General features: G+C 46.4%; 1 protein-coding gene across 2 annotated transcripts in view; it reads right to left on the reverse strand.

Annotated features, from left to right (window-relative positions):
- The window catches only part of PDGFRA (platelet derived growth factor receptor alpha), an 83,336-nt gene extending 72,251 nt beyond the window's left edge, over positions 1-11,085 (reverse strand). The window contains exon 1 of one of the 2 annotated variants that reach the window (XM_067468768.1): positions 10,864-11,085. The gene's annotated coding sequence lies outside the window, so the exon portion shown is untranslated. Of the gene's footprint in view, positions 1-8,362; positions 8,893-10,863 lie in introns of those variants that run through there. The other variant, XM_060778521.2, reaches the window with a different exon arrangement.
- Between the last annotated feature and the right edge of the window lie 3,041 nt (positions 11,086-14,126).

A 14,126-nucleotide genomic window follows, 5' to 3' on the forward strand; every position in this document is an offset into this window, starting at 1 on the left:
TAACCCGCTATGCCACCAGGGGGCCTTATTATTATTATAGAGAAAGCTGCATGAACTTGGAATATCTTTAATAAAACAGTCCAAAATCTCCTAGCCACACATCTAAGAAAACTTTTCCAGAATTAGTAGCCTATTCCCTTACTTTCCTCTAAGATCAATGAACTCTTTAAAATGACAACAAAGGGATATCTGAGTCCACTCACATGCAATCATCCAAGATGTATTTTTGCCTGACTTGTACAGCTAATCCATCTCATTTCCTATCCATATTCAACCAAAGTTGTTGCCATAAGGAATGTCTCATAAAAAGAGAGAAGATAACACCTGAAATGTATCCTTTCTATCCATGTCATTTCACTGCTTAGGCAACAGCTTAGCATCTGTTGTACATCATTTGTTGATGATCTACAATGTGTGCAAATTTTTAATTACTGTCAACTGAAAGTCACAAATACAAACCCTTCCCTTCATATGAGCCATCTAAAACTACAGATAGCAATTTAAGACAAAACATCATGTAATGCTTTTCACTGGGATCAAATCATTTTTCTATTCCTTTCAAGGTATAACCTAGCAGGATAGTCAGCATGGTGTAGTGTTTTACTACCAAATTATGACTGCAGAGTACAGGGTTCAAATCCCCACTTGACTGGGTGGCATTGAACAAATCACACACTTTCATCTTCAGAGGAAGGCAATGGAAGGCAAAGGCAATCCCCCTCTGAACAAATCTAATCAAGGAAACTTTGTGATAGGCAGCCATCACAATTCAGAAATGACTTGAAGGTACACAACAACAAATAACCTACATACTGACAGTGAGAGTACCAAAGACTGGTATTTGGCTTTCTTTCAGTCACTTCTTTCAGCCACTTTCTCCCTTTCTCTCCCTTTCTAATCAGGAGCTTCCAGAAAAGAAAGTCAAAATCTTGAAGTCATAGCTTGCAGTATACATTTCAAATTGGTAAGATAATCACATGTATTTTGATGGAGAGCTGCAAATTGACATCCCTGTTGCACAACATACCCAGAAAAAAATGTTTCCCCCAAAATTTAAGGACCAATGGGTCTGGAGAACATGTTAGATGCATGTGTTAGATGCACAAGAACGTGTTAGATGCACAAGACAAGATAGATTATCCAAAGGTCTGTTCATACTCAACATGTAAAAATGGTTGCACAAATAGACTGATGAATAAGTGTGTGTTCAATGAGAAGACATCACAACTTCATGCTCAGACTGATGCAACAACAGTATGTGTCTTTTCCTAATTTGCAAGTCTAACATTGCACATCCACATGCTGCCCAACTAATGGTGGAAATCTACCCTTCTGCTGTATTTATTGCATTTCTTTTCCCATGTTATATGGAAATACACCACCCATATTCACTCCTTGAGAAGCAAAATGTTACTTAACCAAAATAAATGGAGTCTATCAATGGAAATAAGTATAGCATGTTTTTAGGAGCAGGATATTCTTAAGAGTTAATGCAATAAGTCTCAGGGCATATCTATCTACAATGACCACTTAATGCACTTTGAAGGCATCTTGACAGCATGACACGCACTATGAATATGCTCAGCAATGCACATTAAGGGCTTCAAACAAAGCAAAGTTGGAGGATTCTCTGTAACAGAGATTGTAAGGTGCATCATTGTACCTAAGTGTAAACCACATCTTCAATGAGTATCTCATAGTCTCAACCAATCCAACATAGTTTGTGGCTACCACAAAAATGAAGTTTCTGAAGTATAACAACTACTTTCAAAGTAAGTACCACACAATTAAATAGGAAATAACACTTTCAAGTCAGGAACAGATTTTTTTTCAGATTAGTTACGTAGTGTCACTCCATGTCATATTAGTCTCCAGAGCAGCAGAAAACTTGCCTGTCCTCTCCTCAATGTCCCTTTTACTCCCTGTCCCCTTTACTCCCAGGCTTCTTTTCATTCCCTTTCCATTTCCTCCATCATGTGCCAGTGGGGAGTAGGCATGGTTAGGTACTGTCTGAATCTTCATAATTCAGAATAAATTCGAAAAAATTACCTTTTTGAAGCAATTTTGAACTTTTTTAGGAAACCAGGAAGTCCCTTTGCCCTTCCAACGGTAATCTCATAATTTTTCTTCTGACTCAGGAAGTGAGTCAGAAATTATTCAGCTTTTCATCCCGCTTCTGATCCCTGGTCTCGGCTCAAGCCAGAGAAGCCAATTTTAAACCAGAGAAGGGTGAATTTCCTCCGTTTGCTTTTCCCACTTCTGTCTCAAGCCAGAGAAACCAGTTTTAAAGCCAGAGAAGCCAGATATAAACCAGAAAAGGATGAATTTCCTCCATTTGCTTTTCCCACTTCTGTCTCAAGCCAGAGAAACCAGTTTTAAAGCCAGAGAAGCCAGATATAAACCAGAAAAGGATGAATTTCCTCCGTTTGCTTTTCCCACTTCTGTCTCAAGCCAGAGAAACCAGTTTTAAAGCCAGAGACACCAGATATAAACATGAGAAGGATGAATTTCCTCTGTTTGATTTTCCTGCTTCTGGCTCAAGCCAGAGAAACCAGTTTTAAAGCCAGAGAAGCCAGATATAAACCAGAAAAGGATGAATTTCCTCTCTTTGCTTTTCCCGCTTCTAGCTCAAGCCAGAGAAGCCAGTTTTAAAGCCAGAGAAGCCAGACATAAACCAGAAGATGAATTTCCTCCATTTGTTTTTCCTGCTTCTAGCTCAAGCCAGAGAAGCCAGTTTAAAGTCAGAGAAGCCGGATATAAACCAGAGAATGATGAATTTCCTCTGTTTACTTTTCCCGCTACTGGCTCAAGCCAGAGAAGCCAGTTTTAAAGGCAGATATAAACCAGAGAAGGATGAATTTTCCCCGTTTGCTTTTCCCACTTCTGGCTCAAGCCAGAGAAGTCAGTTTTAAAGCCAGAGAAGCCAGATATAAACCAGAGAAGGATGAATTTCTTCTGTTTACTTTTCCCGCTTCTGGCTCAAGCCAGAGAAGCCAGCTTTAAACCGGAGAAGAAAGGAATTTCTTCCGCTTGCTTTTCCCCTCTTCTGGAGTAAAATAACTATTTTCAAAGTAAATACCACCCAATGAAACAGGAAATAACAGTTTCAAACCATTAATTAAAGGATTCAGAAGTCTCCGAAGTTTTGAAAAGTTTTGAACATTTTTTTTCTGTGAAAAATTGGAATTGACTTTAGAATTGAACCACTAACATCCAAAATGAGTTTTGAACTTTTTTTTTGGATCAAACAAGTCTAGTGGCGGGCCTGGGCCCGTAGCCAGGATTTCGATTGGGGGGGGGGGGCTGAGTCTAAATGAAAGAGGGTCTACCCTAGCAAAGGTCTATATCGTTACCCCAGTACCCCCATGCATATGGGATATATTGAGTATGGTGATCAGATCATGATATGAATAAACATAACAGTTTAAATAATGCACCAGTAAGGCCTTTTCGCGAACCACCATGAGATTTGGGGGGGGGGGGCTGAAGCCTCTCAAGCACCCCCCCCCCCCCCATGCCTGCCTAGTGGGGAGGAAGGCAGGGAGGGCTGGAATGACTTTGACAGACCCCTATGCGTGCTATTGCTATTTGTGGCAAACGCCACTAGGGGGCAGTAGAGCATTGCAAAACTCAATCTTTGGCTGTTCTCCCGCAGGATCAACAATTCTCGCCCACAGACGCTTCTGCCGAGGCCGAGGCGACCTAACGGCGGGCTGCTCATTTCCCTGGAGAAAGCGGCATCCAGCCGGCCCGCCCCGCCACATCATACCGTGGCCACCACCGAAGAGATCGGCCACCGCTTGGCTCCTCCCTTGGCCTCACTCCTTTCCTAGTTCCCAAATTTGGAGGCGCCTAGTTGCGACTCTAATCCCCTACGAAGGAGTGCAGAGAGCCTTCCTACTGGAAAAGTTTAGAAAAAAGAGTGGACGGCTAGAAAAGTGCCGAGTCAACCTTTTCCAAGGGGAAAAAAGGAAGGATTCCGGAGCTCAGCAAACCACATCCAACCCCATCCTTCGCCAGCGGTTTCAAAATACGATTTTTCACTCCCATCTACACTGGAATCTTGGCTGGAGGGAGCAAAATAAAAGGAAATGAGGGAAACTCCATTCCCAGTCAATGCATTTTGCTTAGCCCAGTGTGAACTCATATAATCCAGTTCAAAGCAGATAATCTGGGATACAGGGCAGTGTAGATCCAGTCCCAAAGGGATTTGGGAAGTGTTGTTTTGGGGCTACAATTCCCAGTATCCTGGGGATAGCTAAGGGTCTTCTACTCTTTGAAAGCCCACAAACACAGTAAGGTAAGGTCTTCTACTCTTTGAAAGCCCACAAACACAGTCCAAGGACTTCATCACATTAGAGAATGAATCCACTTTAAACCCGGTTTCAGCCTCCTGCAGAATTCTGGGGTTTGTAGTTTAGGGAGGAGCCTTTAACAGCCGCCCTGAACTACAAACCACAAAATTCTGCAGGAGGCAGAAACCGGATTTAAAGTGGATCCATTCTCTAGTGTGATTTATTTATTTGTTTATTTACAGTATTTATATTCCCCTGCAGGGGACTCAGGGTGGATTACAATGTATATATATACATTGCAAACATTCAATGCCATAGAAACACAATATATATAATCAGACACACAGAAGCTATTTAACATTCCAGCTTTTTCATGAGGGTATTCTGGCCACCAGGGGAGCTGTTACTTCACTGTGACACTGATGAAGTACTTCCTCATTCTTTGCATGCTTGCTGGAGATTTTTATGGTAGTAAATTTGTAGTAGTAAATTTGCCTCCCTGCATAAGTGGTAGCTACATTTCCTACTTGACAGATGCAACTGTCTTTTGGGCTGCAAAAGTCAACAGCAAGCTACACAAATTGGTCGGAAACTCACTCAGACCGGGGGCTGGCTTCGAACTCATGACCTTTTGGTCAGTGGTGATCTTAATGCAGCTGACTCCCAGTCCTGGTGTGATGAAGGATTTTTCTTCCCAAAACTCAACCCAGACAACTTTGTGAAGTTCCACAATTTATAAATAGATTTCCTAACTCTTTTCTCCTTTTTCTAAACCTTTTCTCCTTTTTCTAAACCTTTTCTCCTTTTTCTAAACATTTCAGGTGATCATCTATCATCATAACCTGGAGTTAGAGGGTGCCATCAAGTCCTTGTATGGGATGGATGCCCATCCTACCTGTCTGGACTACAAGGCTCATCATCCTCTGCCAGCCAGGTCAATGGTCAGGGATGATCTGCATGAGAGTCCCCAAACACTGGAAGCCTTTAACTCACAAAGTCAGATTTACAGCAGTATTAACTGCCCTGGAACTTGAAAATTTGTAGTTTGGAAAGGGAGGAGATCCTTGTTTTATCACAACACAAATACTAGGGTTCTATATAATGGTGCTGCAGGTAATTAAGTGGAATCACAGCGCTGTAATTGTGTCATGTGGAAGAGACCTTCACCTGGGAGCTCCAGCTTCCCATACAGGGACATGAGAGAAGCTTCCCACAGGGTTGTAAAACATGTCCTTGCAGACGGCCAGGAGCGACTTGCAGTCTCTCAAGTTGCTCCTGTTTGGTGAATCCAGACTTCCATCCCTAGAGAAGACAACAGAGGACCCTTCCAAACAGCCCTATATCCTTGCAGACAGCCAATTCTCACACACCAGAAGCGACTTGTAGTTTCTCCCAGGGCCGTAGCCAGAAAAAAAATTCGGGGAGGGTTGAAAATTTCGGGGGGGGGGGGGGGTTGAAACCTGCCTCCTAGCTCACACTGAAGCAAAGAGCACAGCAGGGGGCAGAGCAACCTTCCATAGCCTGCAGCTCCACCCCTGTCAACCACCTCCACCAAGTCTGGCCTCCTTAATGAGAGCATTCAACAGATGCACCCCCAACTTGGTTGCTTTGCTACATTGGCTATTGCTGCAAGTAATGACAGTGTGAATAAATTGTCAATATTTGCTTGAGATAGTGCTTACAGTTCTGGAGGAACTCTTAATTTTTTGCATCTCATAGACTTAGCATGGGGATTTGGTTAACCAGTTAAAATTCACGAATAAACCAGGTTTTTTAAAAAAAAAAACTGAAACATTTGGGGGGGGGGTTTGAACCCCTAAAACCACCCCCTCGCTACAGGCCTGGTTTCTCCTGGTTGGAGAATCCAGACTTCCATCCCTGGAGAAGACAACAGAGGACCTTTCCACACAGCCCTATATCCCAGAATATGAAGGCAGAAAGTCCCACAATATCTGCTTTGAACTGGGTTATCTGAGTCCACACTCAGATAATGTCGGATTTTCTGCCTTGGTATTCTGGGATAAAGGGCTGTGTGGAAGGACCCAAGGTCCTGACGTGTGAAATATCTGTGTGTATCACAACATTTCCTCCGACCTTACCACTTCTTCATTACTACTCTTACTACACACTAGCGAACACACATTTTGGTGCCTCAACCATTAGCCTTATTTCATAGGATTGAGCCATAGCAGTTAGCAGTTCTGATTTATTTCTTTGTTGTTGTTGCTGCTGTTGTTGTTCACTGGCTAGCATACATTTTAGTGCCTCAAATATTAGACCTGTTTCTGGGTATGTTTGACGGCTGATTCCAGAACCATAGAATCCTAGATTTGGAAGAGACCTTGCCAAGAAGCCCTGCCAAGAAGCAGGAAAATCGCGTTCAAAGCACTCCCAATAGATGGCCATCCAGCCTCTGTTTAAAAGCCTCCACAGAAGGAGACTCCACCAGTCCTCCCATCAACTCTAATTTTTGAGATAATAGAACATACATGTCATATTGGGGATCCCTCCTCCCATCACCAACTGCCGCTCTGGGCCATTATATTATATTATATTATATTATATTATATTATATTATATTATATTATATTATATTATATTATATTATATTATATTTTAGCATAGCACAGAGTGTCTCCTGTGCTATGCTAATAATATAATATAATATAACATAATATAATAGCATAGCATAGCATAACATAACATAATATATTGTATGTTGTTCATTCGTTCAGTCGTTTCTGACTCAACGTCATGGACCAGCTCCCTGTCGGCCGTCACAACCCCCAGCTCCTTCAAGGGAATATATTGTGTATACATATAATATTAATAATATTAAAATATAATGCAATATAATTATAAAATGATATAATTTTATATTCATATTACATATAAAATTACTAATAATATTACATTATAATGGTATAGTATAATATTGTAATATTTAATACTGATATTATACTATGCTAATAATATATTGTATGTGTGTGTGTGTATATATATATATACACTACACACACACACACACACACACATATATATATATATATATGTGTGTGTGTGTGTGTGTGTGTGTGTGTGTGTGTAGTGTATATATATATACACACACACACACATACAATATATTATTAGCATAGTATAATATCAGTATTAAATATTACAATATTATACTATACCATTATAATGTAATATTATTAGTAATTTTATATGTAATATGAATATATATATTGTAAGTAGTTCTGAGTACCCTTAGGGGTGAGAAGGGCGGCATAATAATAATAATAATAATAATAATAATAATAATAATAACTTTATTTGTACCCCGCTACCATCTCCCCAAGGGACTCCGTGCGGCTTACTTGAGGCCAAGCCCAACAACACATCAACAAACAAAAGCAATAACAAAACAAAACAATACAATTAATATAAATCACATAACCAAAAAACCAAACAATAAATCAACATATAAATGTCATAAATAAATAAATAAATAAATAAATAAATAAATAAATATACCAATCTTCTGGCTCATAGAAAAGCATCATAACAATATCTGATGCCACACAACTGATTCCCCCCCCCCCCCCAATGGCGCAATGCTCCTTGGCAGAATCAGGGAGAGCGGGTTGAGCTCCCTCTGTCAGCTCCAGCTCCTCATGCAGGGAAATGAGAGAAGCCCCCAACAAGGGTGGTAAACACATCAAACACCTCGGTGTCCCTGGGCAACGTCTCTGCAGACGGCCAATTCTCTCACACCAGAAGAGACTTGCAGTTTCTCAAGTCACACACACACACAAAACGGATGTTGTCTATCCCTGCCATTTTCTGAATCGTTGCCTTTAAAGAACCCTGGAACAGGTCTAACAACCAAGACACCAAGAAAAGCAATAGTAGTAGTAGTTCCCCACTTTCCTCTCTTAAAGGAGACCCACTGGTGATCCTAGCTTGATCGGGACAACCCACAAAGCCGCCTAGATATTTGGGTTAGGGTTGGATGGCAAAGGATGCTAAGCCAAGCTTTTCCAAAGGAGTGGAGGCGCAGAAAGCAACAAAACAACAGCACCCACCCAACGCTCTTCAAGGTTTTCTTCCTGGGATTGTTAGAGCTTAATCCCAGGGCTAAGTTTGGAGGAAACTGGGGGTTCTTCTTGGATATTATCCAGTTGGTAGCGGTATTATTCCATCCAAGATGTGAGAAGTGGGGAATCCAATCCCTCTCCCAGTTTCCACGGCTTCCTCTGGAAAACACAAGGGAGCAGAGGGACTGTCTGCCAAAAAATCCCAAAAATCAAGAGGTTGTTCTCTTCGTCGCCCCCCAAAAGTGAAATTCAAAATCGATGGTTGGGAAGAGGAAAAACACTACATCCGTGCGATACACTCCACGCAAGTTTGAGACGAAAAACCCTCTCTTTGCCCCAAAGCGGAGGACCATCAGGGAAGGAAATCTTCTAAAGATGATGGTGATAAGAAGAATAAAGTTTTTTTAAAAACCACGCAAAAGGGAGATGATCCAATCCGACGCCGTGGGGAGTTTGGGGAAGGGGTTGTTTTGCTCCTCTCCTTCTCCGACTCCCGACTGGCTGCAGCTTCAGAAAAACTCCCGATTTCTCCAAACAGGGGGTGATATATCCCGGAACAAAATGTCACGTCGGGGGTGGGGTAAGAGGGGGAAAGGGGAGGGGCGCGAGGGGAGTGGCTCCGAGGGGGCGGGGCGCCATTCAGCACCGACGGCCGAGACAAAGAGGAGCCCCAAACAGCGGCGGCGTCCTCAACTAAGCAGGGGATGGTCAATGTTGCGCAATGGAGAGATTTTTTCCCCCCGGAGCGTTTCCTTTTCTTTTCCTCCCTCCAAAAGGCAACCACTGCAGCGTTGGCAGTGCCAGGCGCCCGCCTCTTTCCACGGGCCGCCGTTTGCCCAAGTCTTCCAACCTCCTCCCACGCTTTCCCTCCTCGGAGCCAGGCTCCGGTCCCAGAAGGAAACGTCCGCCTCCCTTCTCCCCCTTCTTCCAACCCCGAAGTTTATACTGACCAAGTTGGAACTGGAGGGAGAGGGGCAGTTTCATCCTGGCTCCCTGACCCCCCTCGGTGTTGAAATGGACGGGAGGAGAGGGAGAAGAGGGAGGAGAAAGGTATAGCAAGGAAGTGTGTGTGTGTGAGAGAGAGAGCGAGAGAGAGAAGAGAAGAGAAGGGAAGGGAGAAGCGAAGGGAGAAAGGAAGGGAGAAAGGAAAATGGAAGGGAAGGGAGAAAGTGGAGAGAAGGGAGAAAGGGGAAGGAAGAAGGGGAGAAGAGGTAAGGGAGAAAGAGGAGGGAAAGGAGAAGGGAAGAGAGAAAATAAGGAGAAAGGAAGGGAGAAGAGAAGGGAAGGGAGAAAAAAAGAGGGAAGAGGAGGGAAGGGAAAAAAGAAGGGAGAAGAGGGAAGGGAGAAAGGGGAGGGAAGAGAGAAAAGAAAAGGGAAGGGAGAAGAGAAGGGACAAAAGAAGAGGGTAGGGAGAAGAGAAGGGAAGGGAGAAAAGAAGAGGGAAGAGAGAAGGGAAGGGAGAAGAGGGAGGGAAGGGGAGAAAGGAAGAGGGAAGAGAAGGAAGAAGGGAGAAGGGAAGGGAGAAAGAGGAGGGAAGAGAGAAGGGACGGGAGAAAAGAAGAGGGAAGGGAAGTGAGAAGGGGAAGGGAGAAAAGAAGAGGGAAGGGAAGAGGGAGGGAAGGGAAGGGAGAAAGGAAGAAGGAAGAGAAGGGAGAAGAGAAAGGAGAAGAGAAAGGGGAGAAAAGAAGAGGGAACGGAAGTAAGAAGAGAAGGGAAAAGAGGGAATGAAAGGGAAGAGAAAGGAAAAGAGGGAAGAGAAGAGAGAAAAGATAAGGGAAGGGAGAAAGGAATGGAAGAGAGAAGAGAAGAAAGAGAAGGGAGGCAGGACCCATCTACCCTGGCTATTTGATAGACTCCGAGCTGCGGAGATCTGACAACAAACTCCCATTGAAGTGCACGAAAGAATAATCGCCACTAGGGTTTCTAACGGGTCCCGGGGCTTCCTAGGGAATAATCGGTATAGTTCCTTCAACACTGCATCAGTGCAGAAAGGGCCGGGGGGGGGGGGCAGACTCCCCCAAGCCCTCCACCAAAGATTCCCTCCGGATGGGGGACTGAGGGGGACTGAGGGGGGTGTCTTTCCCTTCCTCCCCTTCCCCCCCTCCCCGCCTCTCCAGATCTCCTTCTCTGGCAGTTTGGGGAGGAATGCCCCTCCGCCACCGCCGAAGGATCTGGTTGTCATTAGCCCAGGCGACGCGGATCGGCTTGGCGTTACTCCCCTTCGGAGCCTCCTTCTGACGAACGAGACAGGCAACGGGAGATAGGAATAAATAACTAAAGTTCAGACCTCCGTCCCCTTGTTTTCCCCGCACCTCTTCCCCAAGCAGAGGCTGGAGCTGGGACCAAGTACGGCGCTCCTCTTTCCCTTTCGTCCAGCCGATTGCTCCCCCCCCCCCTTCAAAGATCGACCCTCTGTTTCCCAAATCCCAGAGTTTCTTCTCCTCTCCTTGAGTTGGGAGGGTGCGGGGGAGGCTGCCTCCGAAGCTTACCTTTCGGCCTTCAATTCAAGCGCGGGTTCATGCTCCTCCGGGCCCGTCTCCCTCTGCTTCCCCCCCCCCCTTCCCCTCCTCCTCCCCCTCAGAAGCGGAGCCCCGTAATTGATTCAAGGCGAGCGCCCATCCTGCCCCGACGGAGCCTGGGCTTCGAGGGAAGAAAAGCGCTGTCAGGAAATGAGGCGCGCTCCTCTCTCTCTCTCTCTCTCTCTCTCTCCCTCTCCTCCGCCTGCCGCCCGCTCCGCCTCCCTGCCAGAATAAGAGCCTCCCCGCTCGCCTTTTGGGGCTCCGGGCGCCTCGGGAGAGGGGGGGAGGGGGGCTTTTACGCCGCAGGAGAGGGACCCGGGCGCGTGTGGGGCCGGGAGGGGAAAGCCCCGGTCTCCCCCAGTTGGGGATGAGCGATGGGGAAAGGGAGAGCCGGGCCAGATGGCGGCAAGGGCGAAAGATTCTCCCCCCCCCCCTCCTCCTCTCCTCCGTCCCAAATGGTCCCAATTTCGTGCATGAACACAAGTCCCGTCCCCACTCCCTCATTAAGGGAGGATGGTGGGTCAGGCTCTCCCCATGGAAGGAGATGGAGGGCTGCTCTCTCGGAGGAGGAGGAGGAGGAGGAAGGCTGCCCTGGGAAGGAGGCAGCTGCGGGAGCGCTTCTTAGGAGCGCGCTCTGAAACCGAATTATTCCCCAATCAAAGGGGAAAGAGGGGACTGGAAAAGTGGGATTTGGGGAGCCTTTCCTTTTGTGACTGGACATAATTTCCCCCATGGATTGAAGTCAACATTGACACTGAAATACAACAACGCCTGAGCTCTGCGAGTGCAGCATTTTTCCGAATGGAGCAGAGAGAGTTTGAGTACTGGGACATCCGTAGGGATATCAAGGTGCTTGTTTATAAAGCTACTGTCCTCCCAACCCTACGAAAGGTGGACTGTCTACAGAAGTCACAGAAGTCACATGCAACTCCTGAAACGATTCCATCAGCACTGCCTCTGGGAAATCCTGCAAATCTCTTGAAAAGACAGTCAGCGCTCTGGAAGAAGCAAAGACCACCAGCACTGACGTGATGGTCCTCCGCCATCAACTCCACAGGACCAGCCTGATGTCCTGATCCCCGACCACCTTCTCCCAAAGCAGTTGCTTTACTCTGAACTCAAGAACTGAAAACGGAATGTTGGAGGACAGGAAAAGAGATTTAAAGATGGGTTCAAAGTCAACCTTAAAAGCTCGGCATAGACACTGAGAACTGGGAAGTCCTGGCCCTTGAGCGCTCCAGCTGGAGGTCAGCTGTGACCAGCAGTGCTGTAGAATGTGAAGAGGCATGAATGGAGGGAGAAAGAGAGAAACGTGCCAAGAACAGACACAGCGAACTGGGAAGCCCCAGCTGGAGGTCAGCTGTGACCAGCAGTGTTGTAGAATTGGAAGAGGCACGAATGGAGGGCAAAAGAGAGAAACGTGCTAAGAATAGACACAGAACAGGAAAGCCCTGGCCTTTGAGCACTCCAACTGGAGGTCAGCTGTGACCAGCAGTGCTGTGGAGTTTGAAGAGGCATGAATGGAGGGCGAAAGAGAGAAACGTGCCAAGAATAGACACTGAGAACTGGGAAGCCCTGGCCCTTGAGTGCTCCAGTTGGAGGTCAGCTGTGACCTGCAGTGCTGTAGAATTTGAAGCAGCATGAATGGAGGGCAAAAGAGAGAAACATGCCAAGAGGAAGGCTCATCAGGCGGGACTGCGGGAGAAGATGCAGATCAAGTATAGGGCTCCACAGTCACCTAGGGACCCACTGCACACTGACCCTGGAGGATCATTCTACTCGGGCAAAAGTAAGTAGAGTGAAGGCAGTCCTGTCCCGGACAGAGAAGGAAAGGCTTCAAAAGACAAAGAGGGGTTTGGCTTCGATCCGAGTCGAGGAGGAAATAGTGGACACATTGGTGTCTGTCCCTGCTTTGTCTCAAGAGAAAGAAGCCTCCCGAGTAGCGAAAGAGGCGCTCTCCTTCATCGTGGGGTGTCTGTACTGTGTTGTGGGCGTCATGGTTTTGGGGAGAAGGGTGCAGAGACTTTGAGGTGGGAGCTAGAAGAGGCTGCGCTTCATTTTCGCAGGAGGAGCGCTCCAGATCTCGGCATTTCCCCGGCGCTGTTCCGCTTCAGAGGCCAAGGGGGCGCCCCGAGTCCAGGAAAGGAAAAAGAGGCGCCCAAGAGGAGGAGGGGGAGGGGGAGGGGGGCGCTTTCCAGATCCATTTCGAGGCGCGCGCTGGGATTAGAAAACAGAAACAGCTACGATTCCTGGAAAAAGGGAGGGCGAAGGCCTATTGGGGTCCTGGGACCTTCGTGTCACCCCCCCCCCCCTTCTGCCTATGGTTCGGTTCTGAACACTTCTTCCCTCGACAGCTCCAGCTCCTCATGCGGGGACATGAGAGAAGCCTCCCACAAGGATGATCAAACATCAAAACATCCGAGCATTCCCTGGGTAACCTCCTTGCAGACGGCCAATTCTCTCACACCAGAAGCTACTTGCAGTTTCTCAAGTCGCTCCTGACACGACAAAAAAAATATGGCCAGAATCACTGGGTTGTGGGTTTTTCGTGCATCCAGAAGCATTCCCTCCTGACGTTTCGCCTACATCTCTGGCAAGCGTCCTCAGGGGTTGTGAGGTCTGTTGGAAACTAGGAACATTGGGCTTCAATATCTGTGGAATGGCAATTGAAACATTCACACTTGCCTCAAACAACAGACAAGAGTTCTTTCTCCCACCCTGGACATTCCATAGATATATAAACCCAATGTTCCTAGTTTCCAACAGACCTCACAACCTCTGAAGATGCCTGCCATAGATGCAAGCGAAACGTCAGGAGAGAATGCTTCTAGAACATGGCCATACAGCCCGAAAAACCTACAACAACCCAGAGAGAGACTCTGTCCTTTTCTCAGTATGGAGGTTGGGATCTAATCGGGGAGAACGGGGTGAGTTCCCGTCTGTCAGCTCCAGCTCTCCATGCGGGGGACATGAGAGAAGCCTCCCACAAGGATTTTTCTTTTGTTGTGTCAGGAGTGACTTGAGAAACTGAAAGTCGCTTCTACTGGGAGAGAACTGGCCGTCTGCAAGGACGCGTCAGGAGCGACTTGAGAAACTGCAAGTCGCTTCTGGTGGGAGAAAACTGGCTGTCTGCAAGGACGTTACCCAGGGGACGCCCAGGTGTTTTGATGTTTTATCATCCTTGTGGGAGGCTTCTCTCATGTCCCCGCATGAGGAGCTGGAGCTGACAGAGG

Source organism: Anolis sagrei, chromosome 5, assembly GCF_037176765.1.
Source record: "Anolis sagrei isolate rAnoSag1 chromosome 5, rAnoSag1.mat, whole genome shotgun sequence".
Lineage (NCBI taxonomy): Eukaryota > Metazoa > Chordata > Lepidosauria > Squamata > Dactyloidae > Anolis > Anolis sagrei.